The following is a 10,924-nucleotide window of genomic DNA, read 5'->3' as shown; positions in this document are numbered from 1 at the left end:
AATGATGTATAGGCGGCATATGGGGAGGAGATGGTTCGTCGCCATGGCCCTGACTTCGACTGGCGCCATGAACCGGTGGATCCCTCGGTGGTGTACGCAAGTGGTGGTGGCAAAGCGCATGGACGGTAAGCTCTAACTTATGAAATTATATGGTTGACACTAAATTGATTATACAATAATCACATTTTTTGAATAACTTATAGATACACACTCTTCGACGGATTCATTGACTCGTCGTCGGTGAGATCTCAGAGGACGGGTTCATCTTCCCGTAGTTCATGCTCTCGTCGACCGAACGAGCAGGAGTTGGAGATTATGAGGATGCGCGAAGAGATGAGACAACAACGCGAATTTATGGAGGCTTGCAATGCACATAACCAAGCGATGTATCAAGTGAGTACACATAATCCGAACTCTAAATTATTATATTTCAATACAACATCTTCGGTAGTAACACATATATGTTTAACAGTTAATGCAGCAACAGGGCATGACATCAAATTTCCCACCGCCACCACAATGGAGCCAATTTGCAAACACACCAGTTCCACCACCACAGTTCACCACCCCTCCGACACATATACCTGCACCTGGAGATAGGGTACGTTTGATAACTCTCCATTAATTTATATACTTGTATACTTTTTTGATATTTGCATTTAACGTGATGATATTTGCTAACTTGCATAGGTTACGCCCGAAGCGGGTGGTAGTGGATCTGATCCCGCAACAGGGACTGGATTTGTTGACTCGCTCTTCGCGTTCCCTCCTCCTGGTGGTGGTGGCGGCAGCGGTCAAAGCTCTAACCACCCAAGTGGTGGTTATCTCTAAACACATGAACATGTTTCTTAACTCGTGGACTCTTGGTCGTACTTGAACATATGTCGTACTTATATTTCAATACTATGTCGTACTCGTTGACTCGATGTGGTGGTTGAACTTATATTTGAAATGTTGGTGGATGTTATGTTTGTAATGCGTGATTTTATTATGAATGCATGTGTTTGTAATGTGGCTGTTATCTGTTATTTATGTTATGTGTGATATATGTTATGTGTGCAGAAATAGTGTCCTAATTTAGTGCTGTTTTTGTAGCAGTATAGGGTAATTCTCGCCGGCCCAGTTAATTCCCGTCGGCTATGGTTGAACCGACGGGAATTAACTAATAACTCTTGTCGGCCCAGTTAATTCCCGTCGGCCTGGGGAACCGACGGGAATTAACTAATAACTCCCGTCGGCCTTGTGAACCGACGGGAGTTAGCATTAATTGCCGTCGGCTAGTTAGTGGTCGACAGGAATTAATAATTCCCGTCGGCCGCCGACGGGGATAAACGTATCCCCGACAAGGGACGCCTGGCGGCTGAAAACCGACGGGAATAAGCCCTAAACCGACGAGAATTAAGTAATTCCCGTCGGTATATGCTTATTCCCGTCGGTTTCTGGCCGACGGGAATTAAGTGAATTCCTGTAGTGATTGGAAGACTAAACCTAAACTAGACTAGAACTACTCCTAGAATAAAATGTAAAATGTATTGATTGAAAGTTCGATTGATGATCACAAATCGGCCGTATACCTCTCTATTTATAGAGGAGGGGCTGGACCCTTTACAAACTAATTTCTGAGCTATTTCCGCGAATCTAGCTAACAAGTGTAGCATAAAACTCGGAACCCTAAACTGTTCTGCGCACGCGCGGACCGTCCGGCCCACAGGTGCGAACCGTTCGGACCGCGGACCGTCCGGCCTCAGGGCCGGACTGTCCGCCCTCTCAATTTGGTGCCCAACAATATATATTCGATCAAACCATTACGGCCAAACCATTTGATATCTCAACAATTGTTTCAAATTCTAAACGTAATTTAACTAAATTACACAGTAAATATACTATATTTAAAGGCTAAGTTAAAATAGAAATAATAAGTTTTAAATTTGGAAAATAAGTTAAAAATATTCACAAATTATGGTATATATCAACGAGAAGTATAGTTTATAAAAAATGTAGGCATGAAAGAAATATTCATCTGACTTTTTAACTAAGACCTAATAAGAGACATAATCATATCTTGCTTATATTAATTTTGTCCAGTTTAAAAAACATATAATCAAATAATTCAATAAAACTATGCTTGCACAAGTTAATTCCTCGACAGTCTAGTCTCTCCAGCGGCATCTCGCGAGTAACCTCTGTCGAAGAATTTGAGCCATCGAGCGTTGAACTGTCGACTTTTGTGACCGTATCATCCGTCTACCAGGTCATTCTAAGATTTTATCAGATAGACCCTAAGATCATAGACCCGAACACAAAAAAGTACAAGGCATAAGACTGTTAGCGCAACACTCTTCTCATATTAACTTTTTTATTATATATTTATATAAATACACGTGCGCGCATGCCGGACACATGGCATACACTTACATACCCGTAGATCAGCCCCTCTATGCCATGCCTCACCATCGTTTGACGTCACCCCCGAGATGCTATCATGGAGAAAGCACTAGCGGCTCCGGTAACAGATGTGATGACAGCCTCGTCATACATATGGTTACCAAGGAAGCGGCAACTACCCAACTCTAACGTTGGAACCAAGGGCGCAACCGACTACTGCCGCTCCCATCCTCCTCTTCTTCCCCAAGCGATCGTGCTGCAACTGCTGATAATTGGTATTGGACTACCGATCATAGATTTGGCAGATCCGATCCACTTGACACACAAGGCGAAGATGGACAATGCTTGGCAGTGCAGTCCAAGCAGATTGAGGCTTAATCGAAGAACATCGCCACACAATCCAAACTTCCCCAACAATTATGTGATCGGCTCAAGGCATAGGACGCTCAATGGAGCACAATAGAGAAGACGGTGGCCACCAACACCGATGACATCGCCACATTCCAGTCTCAACTGGCAGACATGTATTATCGAGGAGAGCTGGGCTTCTGCTACGATTGTTTCTTCAAAAAGTATGGCTGCACCTTCTTAATGACTAATCTGCTACCGGTGCCACTCGCTCAGTTTTTAGTTTCAGCATAGATCACCCTAAAATTAACCGTTGGGGTGTTTGTCGTCAGCAATTCACTGGCACTTGAGATGCCAAATCCGATCATTGAAGTACGCATCTCAAGAGCTGACTACATCACCTCATAGTGGAGCTGGTGCATTCGGCATTTTTATCTAGCATCGGACTGGGTCGATCAGGTATCACTAGCCACGATGTATGTCAAGAAACACTAGTACAAAAACAGTCCATTCACTGTCGGACACAACTGCTTAGCCCAAAAAACTCCCGACAAAGTTTTTTTTTGCTGAGTGTGACTCTCGGCAAAGAGGTCTCGGTGAACTAAACATCGGCAATGACTTCTTTGTTGATTACTTTTTGTCGGACACTCGACAAAGACTTTATCGAGTGCCACCTGGTGCTTGGCAAAGAAAAAATGTCGTCACGGTGCCAATGTCACGGTGACAGCCTCTTTGCCGAGTATCTGTTGGACAACCACTCAACAAAGAAGGTTCCAGTAGGCCTCTTTGCTAGTCCCTTTGCCTAGTGCTCCTGGAACCTTCTTTATCGGTTTCCCGATGTGCCTTCTTTGTGGAGTGCTATGGTCATGGCACTCGACAAACTGACCTGAAAGCCCTTTTTTATTTGTTTTACTATTCCATCCATCCAAACAAAACATATATCACATAATCATCACAGAGTTCACAGAATCATTACATACATCATAGAGACCACATCTCTTACAAAAACTACAAATTTCATAAGTTTTCACAAACATAAGTACTATCACAAACATAAGTATCACGACCACAAATCTCACAAGTTCAAACCAAGTTTCACAAACATAAGTATTGTCGTACCCACACAAACATAAGTATCATAAGTTTGACAAACATGTCTCACAATCACCACTAAGATGTCATCGGCGAGGTGGGCGACTGGACTGGCTCGACGAAAGTCTCACAATCACCACTAAGAGGTAATCAACGAGGTGGGCGGCTGGACTGGCTCGTGAAGGGCTGGGCGATCTATGAGGGTTGTTCGATGCCGCCAATTGTCCCTACACAGAGAAGTGATTGCATGTGTGAGACCAGATGAATATATATTATGCAGGACTAAAATTTTGATACTCACAGGAGTATGGAAGTGAGTAGGGTCAGCTGGAGGGAACAACAGAGGTGGTGGAGCAAGACACTGTGCGACGCCAAGACTCTGCATGTACTGGATCATCTCTACCATCCTCTGTCGATCCGCCCGCTCCGCCTCCCGCTCTGCCCTCATCCTCGCCTCCATCCCCATATGTTTCCTTCTCTCTTTTTCTAGCTGGGCCTGTAATATTTCATCCCAAGGTTATAATAATGCAAAGAGAGGGTATATAACTCAATGAATGATGAGGCACAAAAGTACTAACCTAGAGTTCCTGAATGCGATGCTGTGAGTTGTATTGCCGAGGTCATATGGTTGGGCTCGCGCTCGTGCTCCTTGCTCGCACCTAAGAAATAGTGGGAGAGGAGGATGAGTCGGTTGTCCTGTAGAAGGCTGGCTAGGTTTGAGACTATTTCGAGAAAGTTGTCACACGTGTAAAAATCTTATCGGTGTCCATAGAAGTTTTTATGATTTCATGTGAAGGCCGGCTAGGTTTCTACACATAGTGCGTGAAACTTTCTCGAAACAATCCCAAATTTTTATCGGAGTCTCTACATATGATATTATGACATGTCAACAAGTTTCATAATTTTCCGACTTTTTTGTGTTTTATACAATTTTAAAATAACTAGATCGCAAGTTCATCTTCATGTTTCGTGAGCATTGTGCTTGAAAATTCCGGTATGTTCCCGAAATAGGTCGTACTTGTGCTAAATAACGTGAATATCATTTTTGCATTCACTGTTTTCCATTTTTCGAGTGACTTGCAGTTCAAATCTGAATTATCCGAAGAAATTCAATTAAACGAACTAAAACTAATAGTTATAGCAAATATTTTGATAATTGTGCCAAAAGAGAACATGTAAGTATATATAGTATAGGAACATAATAGAAAAAGTTTGATAAAAATAGAAAAAATAAAAATATGCTTTGCCGATTATTAAGGAAAGACACTCGGTATAGTTAACGGTCGTTAACTACAGCCGGGTGCTGACAGTCCTTTACCGAGGGTCACATTTCGCCGAGAGCATGACGCTTGGCAAAGATGCCTTTGCCGAGCGACTATGTATGCCGAACATTTGACGCTCAACAAAGGTTGTCTGTGCCGATTGTCATTTTCTGTTGTTGAGAGTGACACTCGGTAGAGCGTGTGTGCCTAATAAATTACACTCGTTGAAAAGCTTGACACTCGACAAAGAGTCAGATTCTAGTATTGGTCCATCTTTATAAAAGTAATCGCTTCACTTGGAAGGGTTACATTTTCTGGACAGCCGATGATGAGAAATAGGATGAAGCAGTAGTAGTCAATGATTCTCCGGCAGAAAAGACAAGGTCCAGTTGATGTTTCTAATGCAGTGAAGAGAGCTATTGCTAGATCGCTCATATCAACGTATGGCGGCAACCTAACCAACGACGTCGAAGAAATATCGCAGTGGCAGTCGATCCACAGGTTTTCTTGGGCGCTCAAGGGCATATCTCAGTCTCAACTGGAAGTCATGTTAATTGGCACGTCACAACTGAGTTGTGTCATATTTCTAGTGGTCCTACTCCTAGTAATCGGAGTACTCGTCGAGATGATGATGATGACCGAGTCTTTGCAGTTCATTTGTATAGATATATACTGTGCGCACTTGATGTCACATAACTGCTTCCGTACCATGAAGTCGATATAGAGCTGAGACAAAAGGTGTAAGAGCGCATAGAGCTTTTCAGATTGGGTTCGAACATTTACGATCAGATGAAGCATTTAGGAGGCACCGGAGAGGAAGACGACCCTCGAAAGATCTTCTAGAAAGACATCAAGCTCGGTAAGCAGCTGGAGAGAATGGAGGATGGGAATCCCTGGGGGTTCTACAAGGTTTCTGGGCCAAGACAACCATCCATGCGTTGTTGCCGCCGTTAGCGTGCCATTCGTGAATCACTATTCACGCGCGTCGCTACTAAGTACTTTAATAAAATTGTTTCAACACATCGTTCAGATTAAATATTTAAAATTACTTGTTTATTGTCGATTTTTTAAACAACGATTCAATCGAACCAAATTTATAAATTAAATTTAATTATGTATTTGTAAATACCTGTTAATATGTTTATACCAACTTAAATATTGCATTTAATATTTGTTTAGTGTGAACATGACATAATCTAGCAGCACATATATGTCGCATCATTTATAAATTTATTATATGTTTAAACGTAGTGAGTCTTATGCGATATGTTCAGAAATATGATCCGACTAGGTTAAAAAAAGTGGTTTCCAATTAAATTACGATTCAAATTAATGCCACGTTAGATATTTCTTTGAAGTATCTTACACAAATGATTTACATTAATTAAAATTGACGTAGAACATAATTTACGTGTTTATTATGCAAACCTTTTGAATACCATATCGTTTCAACCATAGTTTCGATTTTGGCGCTTCCTACCTCGTGCATGTAGAATCGATCTCTATGAGTCTAAGCACGAGCTCACAGTTGAAGGCAAATGTGTCCTTGATCGTGTTGTTTTGACTATATTCTCACCTATACATGCACAATTATGTTAAATTGATGGGAACCTAATAGGTTAGCTACCTTTGTTTTTCCTATACCTTGTTTATACTTGGTTACTTGTTGATTAGATTTGCTATTGCTCTACTTTGTTATGGAATAAAGTTAATATGAAAAATTGTCATAACTAATATAGTTATAAACAAGGTATATATATACATACATATATATAGTATATGTATTTAGAGCCCTGGGCTCTGTTTAACTACAGGAAGCCCCGACCACCCGCCCGGTTGACCAGGCGTACCATCCGGTCCACCCACCATAATGTTTACGCTTAGTTATACACAGGTTTACGCTCATGTACCATCGTATAAAAACAACCGCTCTACCTGGCCTTTCCACGATGGCTGAGACTAGGGTTTCAGTGGTGGCGGTTGCACGACATGAGCGAGCACAGTGAAGCCAGCACAACCGCGATGGACAAGCGTCCCCATAGACGAGATCCATGGCGGAGCGCCGGAAGAGCATCTCCTCTGTGTCGTTTGCTTCGGCGAGCGCCGGGAGGGGATAATGGCAGCAGTGAGCTCGGTCTCTGTTCTGCTCGCCGCTGAGGCCTCTTCCGTTGAGGCGTGCTGCTAGGAATGTGTTGGAGGGAGGAGGGAGAAGGGCTTCGAGTCCCCTGCTCCTCGCGAGGTATGGGCAGCGGCGCGGACGCCCGGCTGCTGCTGCTATGGCCGACGAAGCGGAGTTGGCCCTCGAAGATGCAGATGCCGCAATGAGGGTGGCCGCCGACGACGACAGCATCACGGCCACGGTGGTGTCCGTGCTGCTCACACTTGCATTCGTCGGCCTCTCCATCCTCACACTCGGGGTGCATGTCCTTCCATGAAAATCGTTAGCTGGGTTGCGACTTGCCGCTTGCGAGCTGTTGTGGCATTGGAAGGTCGATGTTGGTCTCTCCAGACGTCAGACTGTGCTTTTGGCTGGCTCATATTCTCTTTGCAATGCAGGTGATCTACCTGTCGGTGCAGGACTTCTTGCAGAAGAGGGAAAAGGAGAAGTTTGAGAAGGAGGAGGCCAAAAAGCAGAAAGAGGAGGCGAGGAAGAAGAGGGCTAAGTCCAGGCAGAAGAGAAGAAATTATTGATCTCAGGATGAACTACCCCCACCAATGTGACCATTTCTTCTTCTTTTCCACCCTGTTTCTTGTAATAGCAATGATTTTGTATGTAGTGTTGCACCTCTGGTATCACATTGTGGTTTTCCTTCACTCCATTGCCGGCTCTTGGATGCTGTAACACTGAACTCTATTGCCTGCTCCATTGCCCGAGGTTGTGCTCACGCCATCAGTTTTGGAGTCTCTTGGATGCTGTAACACCGAACTCCATTGTCGGCTCCATTGCCTGGGGTTGTGCTCACGCCATTAGTTTTGGAGTTCGGAGGAGGTAGGACACTCACTATTCTCGTTTTCCCCAAAATAGAACATCTCTTCCAACATTGTTACTGTCCAGTTGAGTACATACTGTCAAAATCCATCAGAAATATCTAACTGACTCTTGTTATCGGTAGCTCTCCTACTCGATTTGTTAAATATCTAACTGACTGTTGATATATGGAGGGAGGAAAAGCAGGGTAGCCAGAATCTCTGTTGGCGTCGCCTGTTTCATTATGTTCATGATGATCCTTTCAGTAATAGGCCTTTTTAGGAAGTAAAGGAAACGTTTGTGCTCTGGTTTCTGCAAGAGGTTTCACATAAACAATTTTTTATTGCAGTCTAGGCTCCAACCTTTGGTTGATAAACACTCTCACCATAAGTAACGAAGGAATAAGAATAAATGATGGGAGATACAAGAATATGAAAATGAATAAATGATGTGACAGGTTGTTGTAGAGCAGCATGATGTAAGTGAATGCATAACTCTACTCTTATATCATATCATTCCTCTCAATCCATGTCTTTTAACTAGTGAATCATTTTAGGTTCTGTTTCTTTTATGCTTTATACAGGCTTACACATACCTGTTTTGACAAGAGCCGAGCAGCGATGCTTCCATTTCGGACCACGACGTAGCTAAAGGCTAATGGTTCCAAATGTCTGAAGTACCGAAGACAGGGCTAGCTCCTCGTTTTTTGTCATTTCAAAAAAAATCATGTATGATTGCAACAATATTGGCAAAATATCGTTGTACTTTATATTTTGATATACTGTGAACAAAACAAGTGCCCTATGAGACCATCGTGATTTATGCATTTTCAAACTAAATTTTACGACACTTCTTGTTGTGTTTTATGTTTCCATTAAAAAACAGTCTTGCTGTGTTTTACGTCAAATTTATGACACTTTTTGATGTGTTTTACAGCAATCTCTTGCGAAGTGAGACTGTGCGCGTGTTTTACACTAAATTTCATACTCATTTACGCTGTTTTAGCTCACGTTTTATGCTGAAATCATTCGAGCCAGAACCCGCGCACGATCGGCTGCACGCGATTTTCACGCCGTAATTTTGGGCCCTGTTTGCTGTTACAAAACAGATATAGGATTTACGATAAATTTCGTACTCATTTATGCTGTTTTAGATCACGTTTTACGCTGTAATCTGCCCGAGCCAGAACCCGCGCACGATCGGCTGCACACGATTTTCACGCCGTAATTTTGGGCCCCATTTGGTGTTACAAAACAGATATAGAATTTACGTTAAATTCTGTACTCATTTACGCTGTTTTAGCTCACGGTTTACGCTGGAATCTGCCCGAGCTAGAACCCGCGCATGATCGGCTGCACGCGATTTTCACGCCGTAATTTTGGGCTTCGTTTGCTTTTACAAAACAGATATAGGATTTACGCTAAATTTCGTACTCATTTACGCTGTTTTAGCTCACATTTTACGCTGAATCCGCCCGAGCCAGAACCCGCGCACGATCGACTGCACGCGATTTTCACGCCGTAATTTTGGGCCCCGTTTCCTGTCACAAAACAGATATAGGATTTACGCTAAATTTCGTACTCATTTACACTATTTTAGCTCACGTTTTACGCTGGAATCCGCAACCAGAACCAGATCAGGCGCGCGTGGATATACTTGACTGGGGATCGACTTCCATTACCTCTTCTCTATATATATCTATACTACTCTGTTAAGAACCTAATGTGGGCACCTAGTGCTACCACGGCTTCACCCTCCCCACGCCTAGCGCCTGCAAAAAATAGTGCAGAACGAGCACTGGAACCCACACCCCTCTACTCCAAAAATTTAAGACTAACCATTAGACCACACGTACCATAATATTTAGAAATAAACAAAAATATATTTGTAGCTAGGCGCTGCTCCCCCGCCTCGTGGCAACGCACAGACACATACCTAGTATATATATAAATATATAATAAGCATGTTTAAGTTGTTTACCCATAAAATAATGAAATTAGCAGCTAGGCCAGGTTTGCTTGTTGTGTTGATATGGTCGCACTTAAACAATGCCAGTATATATGATGAGTGATTGAATGGTTAGTTCATTCTAGAATTTATTCTAGAATTTAGGTGCTAAATTTCTTGGTGATGCTTTTGAAGCATAAATTCTTTTGGAGAATTTATTCGAGAAGGAAACATATATATTCGGAGCTCCACACTGTCGTATTGGATCTAGCCACCGGGGTACGCGAGGTATCTTGCAGAAATGAAGGAAAAAGAACGCAGGGACCAATCCAAAGTAATCGATGGGGCCTAAAGCTGCGTGGTAATCCAGAGTGATCGGACCACACCTTCAACTTGAAATAAAACGAGTAGCGTTTAAGTCGGACGAAGAAGCCGCCAGCACACTATACACACGCACAGCTTCCAAGACAAACACCACCCAATTCCTTCAAAAGAGCAACAGCAACACCTTCAATTCATTCATCTCGCTATCCATCCATCCTCCTCCATGGATCAGGATCCGCCGGGCTCCAACCAAGATGGAGTAGTAAACATGACGAGGGCAATGCAGGCTCTGTCCCCTTGGCTGAAGCACCCAAGGAGGACGATCGCCCAGGTGGAAGGTCTGGTGCTAGTGGCCGCTGCGCTGCTGCTTCTCCAGCTCTTCTTGGGCTTCTTCAGGCGGCGGTACCGGTGTCGTAACTCCTTCGTCAATACTGTCCTGGGGGCGTCTTCCAAACTCATGGAGGCTCTCATCATCTACACCCTTGGTACGATGCAGTCCTCCCCGATCAAGAACTCGTCGTATCCCGTCTGGGCTGTTTTTCTCATCATGGCCTCATCGGGCACCACCGCCGTACAGTACTATGATTTCTGTGATAGC

At 43.3% G+C, this 10,924-nt stretch overlaps 1 pseudogene; it reads left to right on the top strand.

Annotated features, from left to right (window-relative positions):
• The first annotated feature begins 6,991 nt into the window (after positions 1-6,991).
• LOC109941237 (uncharacterized) lies at positions 6,992-7,996 on the top strand (annotated as a pseudogene).
• The last annotated feature ends 2,928 nt before the right edge of the window (positions 7,997-10,924 follow it).

Source organism: Zea mays, chromosome 7 (genome assembly GCF_902167145.1).
Source record: "Zea mays cultivar B73 chromosome 7, Zm-B73-REFERENCE-NAM-5.0, whole genome shotgun sequence".
Lineage (NCBI taxonomy): Eukaryota > Viridiplantae > Streptophyta > Magnoliopsida > Poales > Poaceae > Zea > Zea mays.
The sequence above is the reverse complement of the archived record's forward strand: the minus strand, read 5'-3'. Positions and strand labels throughout refer to the sequence as shown.